This window comes from Chelonoidis abingdonii, chromosome 6 (assembly GCF_003597395.2).
Source record: "Chelonoidis abingdonii isolate Lonesome George chromosome 6, CheloAbing_2.0, whole genome shotgun sequence".
Lineage (NCBI taxonomy): Eukaryota > Metazoa > Chordata > Testudines > Testudinidae > Chelonoidis > Chelonoidis abingdonii.
The window spans coordinates 2,632,533-2,640,184 of NC_133774.1; positions in this window are offsets into that span (position 1 = coordinate 2,632,533).

A 7,652-nucleotide genomic window follows, 5' to 3' on the forward strand; every position below is an offset into this window, starting at 1 on the left:
TCTTCTGCGTGGTGATCTATTGCCTCTGTCTGCCAACACAGACAAGGCGCCTCCGTCACCTCAGTGTGCGGCTGACGTCAGGGGACTGTTTGCCCTTCGCTGCTGTCCAGCACAGCTTGCCTGGCCTGATGCCTGTGGGGTGGGATGTGTGCGGGATGGGGATGTCTCCAGGCAGCGCTGACAAGCACAGGGCCTCCTCGCAGCCTGGCAGCTGGGGCAGAGACAGGCTCAGGCAGCAAATGGAGTTCATCTGCTCCTTCCTTTTGTTTTCAGCAGCAGGTACCACAGGGATTCCCCCGCACCTCCCACACAAAGGAAGAAAAACCTGTTGGTGTCCCCTGAGAGCAAAGGAGCAGCCTGAGCCGCAGCAGGGAATCTAGACCGGAGAGTGGGGGATGAGGGAGAGACGGTTCCTCGTGCCCCGCTCCAGAGCACCCCCACCACGGCTGGCCTGGCAGAGGAGTTCAGTCTCTAGGGCTCATTCTCTCTTGCCGATCCTGCCAGCAGCACCAGTGGAGATTGTGACGTGTGGACACCTGCCTGCAAGGCACCGGACAGACCCACCAGCTCAGCTCACAGGGGCCCCCAAACAGCAAGTGAAGGGTCATAGCCATCCCCATCAGTGAGTCCTGGGGGCAGGCGGCTGCCCCAGTGGGGTGGTTTGGAAGCAGGTCAGTCTCTGCTGTGGTTTGCAGACTCAGTGCACAGGCTAGAACCCCAACAACATGAACCCCCGCAGGGCTGGTCCCCTGCACGGAACGAGGCAAAGATCCTTCCCCCTCAGCCAACGCAGCCAGCAGAGCTATTCTACATAGTGATCAACCTGCTCCCCATGGGGACATTCCTCCAGCTGGCGCTGCCCAGCTCCTCACGTGCCCGGCTGCCCCCTCTCTGTTCCCCTGGCCTCCTTGGCCTCGGCCTCACCAGGAAAAGAGTGTTCTTATCTGGTGCTAGCGAACACAGAGAAAAAGCTGGCTCCCTCGAGGCTTGTAGCTTGTAGCTCAGTCCACTAACAAGTGTTAAAGCTGCCCACTGCCTTCTCTGCACCGGATGTCCCCTCGTGGGAGTGCCTGGGTTAGCTCACCTGGGTGAGAACACAGCTCTTTTCCCAGTGGAGAAGCACCCCCGAGTGGTCACTGAGATCAGCACCGCTTGGAAATCACAGGACGGGTGACATGAAATGAGAGAGCTCCGCCACGCTCCTGCCCTGAAGAGAAGACCCAGCGCCAGAGCTACAGGCAAGGCACCAGTTGGAGCCCAGCGCTTCCCGTACCTGCCCAAAGCCGGCCTTGGGGAGGAGAGCAGAGCAGGGGGCGAGGCAGGGCTCAGGCATCAGAACAGGGGCATGCTCCAGCCAGCTGCACTGAGTATGGGGTTCCTGTGCATTTCAATGGGACCAGCTCTAGGCACCAGCAAAGCAGACATGTGCTTGGGGCTGCACATTTCCAGGGCAGCACTCCACCCATCCTTTTATTCCGGGACAGTTGCGCTCTCAGAGCTGCGCCACTTAGATGGGGAAAGGGCACTGTGCCCCCGGCTGCAGCGGGAAGGGGAAGCCCCAGCCCTGGGATGCTGAGCTGCCAGGGCCCAGCTGCTGCCTGGGGAGGAGAGGGCAAGTCCTGCCGGGGAGCCGGGGCTGCGCCATTTCCTCTGCGCACTGGCTGCTGCACTGCCTTGTGCACCCCTTATATCAGGGCTTCTCTGCAGGGCTGGATGGGGGAAGGGGTAAAGCCCATGCAGGTGCTGAGAGAAGGTGACATCACGCCCTCTGCTTCCAGCACTGCCTGCGAGCCAGCCCCACCTGAGCTTGAGTCGGCAAAAAACCTCAAGCCAGCCCTGCATTTCACTGGCATGCTAGCACCTCGTGAGTGGGGCCAGCCGCACACTGGGACCACTCCAACCTTCCCAGCAGTGGTGGGAATCTCCTGCTCCACATACACAGGCCCTGGTCACTTGAACTGAAGGAGAATCCCCCCTACTTGTTAGCAGCAAAGGGACAATGACACATGATCAGTTCTGATTCTTCCAGAAGATGGCAGTGTGATGCACACACGCGCGCACACACACACACACACACTCTCTCTCTCTCTCTAATTCATTACAGTATTGATTACACAGTCTGGGAACTGTGGCTAAATCAAATCCAATATACTCTTGGGCTATTCCCTAACTATTTTCTGCCTCCCCTGAGGGGCCTTTACAGCCACTTTATAGCTTCCAAGCCAGTAGCTGCCCTAGTTCTTCCAAACTGTTTGGGATCTTAATCTTGGAATCTGCCGCTGCTCTCTTATAAACTACTCTCTCAATCCAGGCAAGAGTGAGGAAAGGGGCTGCCTCCTGCCAGCAGCATGGCCAGCTGCAGTAATGAGTCTTTGTCACAATAACAGAAAAAAAAGGAGAAATTGTGGTGAGAAGAATTGTGGGCAGAGCTGGGCTAGAGCACGGCCCCTTTTCATTTCCCGTTCTGAATCCTAATTCCTCTGAATGAGACCTGGAACCTTGTTAGTCAGATTAGATGCAAATCCCTTCATCCCGACTGGCAATTCGGCATGCTCCTTTTCCGGCTGCCTCTCCCCCTCCCCCTGAAATTAAAATATGCCAAATTGTCTGGAATGAAGTGATGCTGGAGAGTTGCTGTAACTGCAGAGAGTTGTACATTGCCTTGGTAAGTGGCTGTATTGTCTCTGGCGACAAATGTTGATCATGCCTCACCCCATATTTGCCTCTTGGGTCAATAAATCCTGCCAGTCGCCCCACGATGAAGCCAGGGCTGCTTATTCATGTGGTTTCAGCCCAGCTGTGTCAGGGTTAGTGACAGAAAACTGGGAAAGTCCATGACGTTCTGTTTCTGGGGGCTGGTCTCTGATTGTAGGAAAGCTGACAGCAGCCAGAGCTTGCTGGCTAAGACTCTGAGCTCTTCAGACAGAAGCACTGTCCCTGGGCCACCACCTTGGCTGGGCAAATTGGCTCTGCTGGGACAGTGCTGGGTGCAACCACTGGCCTCATGCTCAGGGAAGAATGAAGACCAGAGAGCTGGAGTCAGTGCTCTAGGGCAGAGTGATGGTTCGGGGGCCATACTTGTCATTACAGAGGCTAGTGGCTCCTGAAGAGACCTCCTCTTTGGGTGTAGCCTATAGAAACTGGAGGTGTGGGGGACACTGACTTGTCCAACCCACAGGAGTGAGTGGTCACTTGTTTATCTAGTCCTGGGCTACCAAATTAAATTCTGAAATGTGAGTCGGTCACTGTGGGGCAGCAGGTCACATCCCTGGTTTTGCTGAGCACTGCCTACACCTCTGGGAAGGGCTGTCTTCCTGCAGTGAGGTGAGCTCCAGGAATGAACTCTGCTTGAAAGGCTGAGGCTGTACAAAGGGCTAGAGACCAAGAGAGGAAGGGGGAGCATCAGGGAACCAAACCCACAAAGAACAGATGACTCCTTGGGACGGGAGACAGTAAGAGGCGGTTCAAGATCTGTCCCCACCTCTTACCCCTCACAACCCTCCTTGGATACTCACCTTCTCCGTCAACCTCCCCTTGCCTCTTCATCCTCCTTCGTTGCCCACCACCCACCAGCTTCCCTCTCCTGCTGCTGAGAGGTGAGTATGGGTCACCTCTACATGGCAGCTCTCAGCCTCTTTTAAGGGCTCGGCCACACACAGCTTTTGTACCACTTTAACTATACTGGTTTGACACTGGTACAATTAAAGGGATATAACCCTCTAGTGTGAATGCAGTTATACCAGGATAAACACACTTGCACAGAGGTAACTTATCCCCATCCATTTGAGAGAATAAGCTATACTGGTGTAACTCTTCTGCCCCTCTGAGTTGGCAGCAACAAGGGCCAAGTTCAGTATCCAGGGGTTCCGTTTCAGTAACACAAGGCATAACCGGCTCGAGCCCCCACCCAGTGACCTGGGACACTTACATACCACCCCCCCGGGCGCCTCTAGGAGGCAATACTTCCCCTCTCGCAAGCACGGAGTCTGAGTGTAGCGAAATCTTTTTAATAAAGGAAGGAATCAATGCGGCATCCCATTGGAGAAACACCACAAACAGAGTTATAACACAAACCATAACCATCCCCCAAGTTAATTTGGCAAGTCCTTTTCCCCCTAGGGTCTTAAGTCAATCACTCCAGAAAAGTCCAAAACAACCCACAAAAGTCTCTGGTCAATGCCACAACACCAGAATTCAAGAGTCTATCCGTCAGAGGTCCCCCCCAGCCTGGGGTGAAAGGGCACCCTAACGTGTCCAAGGGCCAAACTGCCCTGCCTCTCCGTGGGTTCTGCTTCCGCCTTCTCCACAACTGCAATTCCCCCTATATACTCAGCCACTCCACTCTGCTTCCTCCGGACACGTACCTCAAACAAACTGTCCGCCCACCAGCTGCCCTGGTGGTGCTCCAGTTGTCCCAGCAACTGCTCGCTTCCGCTCGCTCTGTGGGCTGCTCCACACACCCCACACTACTTGCCCGCTCTGCCAGCCGCTCCAACTCCACCAGCTGTCACGCGTGGTCCGTCCAGCCCATCCGCCACAAACTGCTCACTCCGCCAAACTCAGTTCAGCTCAGTAACCCTGTTTCTCAGAGTCTTATGAAATAAAAGAAAATCAACTCTGGACAATCCACAGTGGAAGAGAGGAGGGGTGCAAACGGTGCTTCTAGCTCTACAAGGAGCCTGGACCACCAGGCACAAATACCTGTCCCCAACCTCTCTCCCTTCACTGGGTTTTGGAACCCATGTCCCTTGTCTAGCAAGTACCACCCAATTGAGATTGAGTCATTTCTATCACAAAGCAGTCCCACAGCTCGGCAGTCTGGGATGGGGTAGGCGAGCCTATGCAAATATTTGAGATTTCACATTCCGGACATTCTTTCCACACTTCCCATAATTCACCACCGGATGTCAGGGTACAGCTCATCCTGACTCTGCTTACACTGGTATGAGGCACCTTTATATCAGTAAATTGTGTCCACGGTGTGGATTGTACATAAGAATGGCCAGACTGGGTGAGACCAAAGATCCATCTAGCCCAGTATCCTGCCTTCCGACAGTGGCCAGTGCCAGGTGCCCCAGAGGAAATGAACAGAACAGGGCAATTTAAGGAGTGATCCATCCCCTGTCATCCGGACTGGGGGTGGGACTGTTCTACTGTGTCCCGGAAAGTCTTGTCTATGTACTTCTCCATCTCCCTTAGCTATTCCAGCTCAGCCACTCTGGTCTCAGGAGCCTGCACTCAGTCTCTGAGGGGCACCTTCTTGTGCTGAATGCCCACACAAATGGCACCTGCCCACAAGGTAGATAATCCTGCATGCTGCACTGAGTGAGATACCCCACTCTGCTGCTGGACTCCTGCCTGCTCCATTAGACTGGCCAAGGTTGGTTGGTTTGCTTTAGTTATTGTGCTTTATGTGTGCTTGGCTTGGGAGGGGTTCTTGGCCTACGTTTAGAGAACATTTCTTACGTTTATGTGGCTCTCTAGCTCCCTCTCTACACCCCCTCCCAAAGCTCTGCTGTTTGCTAGCTCCTGTGGTTGCTTTTTAATCCTCCATTCTTCCAGCATTAGCCTCGCCCCCTTGTCCAGCCATCCTAAAGGGATTTGGGATCAAAGGAAGGCAGCTCACTGGGTCTCAAGCTTTTTTACTGGCGACCCCTTTCACATTGGAAGCCTCTGAGTGTGACCCCCACCCATAAATTAAACACCCTGTTAAATATATTTAACACTATTATAAATGCTGGAGGCCAGCGGGGTTTGGGGTGGAGGCTGACAGCTCGCGACTCCCAGAGGGGTCCTGACCCCCCGTTTGAGAACCCCTGGGCTAGAGCCTCTTTCGGAAGCGCTCAGCCTAGCATTCCAGGCCGCTCGGCTCGGCTCACAGGCCCCCCCCTCCAGAGCACACAATACAGTTCAAGCAAGCAAGCGCACCACCAGACAAACTAACAGCCAATATTTAACTATGCGCTGATTTAGCTATTGAGTTGAATAAAAGAATCAGCCCTTGGCACAAGAACTGTGGCAGACCAGGCCTAAAGCACAAGCGTCTAGTTTCAGCCCTTTCTAGAGCTGCTGATCAGGTCGTCTAGGTTATCCCCTCCTTCTACAACCCACACCAGAGTTTCTGGAACGATGAGCCAGGAAGGCAGCTCTGGAGAACCGGCTGAGCGACTCCTGCCCAACCCCACCAAAAGACTCAGTGAGGCCAGTCAGGGCTGTGCTGGCGGCTTCAGGATGGTTCTAACCCAGTGACGAACTCATCGGGATGGCGTCATTCACCAAACATGCCCTACGAAGGGAAGTCGTGAAAATAGAAACACATACTGCCCCGGCTACATCGTCCTGGAGAAACACAGCACTCCACATTACATGGGCTCCGCGGAGCAGCTGGCAGTCTTTAAGGAATAACGCTCTCCATCCCACAAAGTTTGCAGATGCTCCCAAGCAGCTATCTGCTCCCTGTGTGGCTGCAGCTTAGATCAAATTTGTGGATGGCACCAGAATCAGAATGGAAGCAATCAAGCCACAGGGGAATGCCAAAGCACAGAATGATCTGGGAAGATCAGCTCAGTGAGGACCACAGGCAGCTGAGGGGGGAGACACTGCTGAGTACAGTGTGCTCAGGAAGAGGGAACAAACAGCTCGGAAACAAAGCCAGAAGACGTCACTCCGCAGTCACACCCATCCCATTAAACGGGCTTTTACAGCCAGTCTCTTTAATCCTGTCTAAAACCATGTTTTTAAAAAAGTCACTTAGCAACCTTAGCTGACAACAGCTTACTCACCGATGACATCACCACAAAACCCAAGCATTTAGAAGCATAGAAATTAATAACTACAGATGTCACAAACCTTACACTGCCCACCCAATAAACATGAACGTATCAGCCTACCCAGGACAAAGAAATGCATATTTCACCACAGCACAATATCCTTAACTCTGACCCACAGAGATGGGTTTTAGGGCATTTTTGCTATTTTGATATCTAAATCTTTCAAGGAGCAGTATTAAGTGCTAAAAATATTTATCCTACAGGGGAATCAAGGCTCCATTTTTCTATCTGCTCTATGAACATGCAGGAGAGAGACAATATCAGTTGTATTTATCATTTGACAGCAGCAATTCTGAGAAAGTTCTTGTACTTGCAATCTCTTGCACTAGGATGACTGCTTGTCAGCTGTGGGGGCTATTTTTCTAGGGCTGGTTCCCCCGCTCACTGACCTTATTAGCAGTCTCTCCCCTGGTTTCAATAAGCATTGGAGCAGGCCCTGAAGAAGAGCATGTCACCAATAAAGCTGTTCCCTGCTTGCATATTTCTGCCCAGTAACTGTCCTTAGCTGTACAGCTGCTGTAGGTAATCTCAGCTACACATTGAAAATGATGGGGCTGCAGGGAGAGGTTGGGGAGGGGAAGAGGAGGGGAGGTTGGGGGGCAGAAGGGGAGGGGCTGGGGAAAGGGGGGCAGGAGAGGTTGGGGGCAGAAGCAGAGGGGCTGCGGGAAGAGCTAGGGGGAAGGGGAGGGGCGGTTGGGATCAGTGGGGGAGGTGTTGCAGTGGGGAAGAGGGGAAGAAGGCGGAGATGTTGGGGGCAGAGGTGGAAGGGCTTTGGGGAGAGGTTGGGGAGGGGGAAGGGAGGTTAGGAGGAGGGGGCTACAG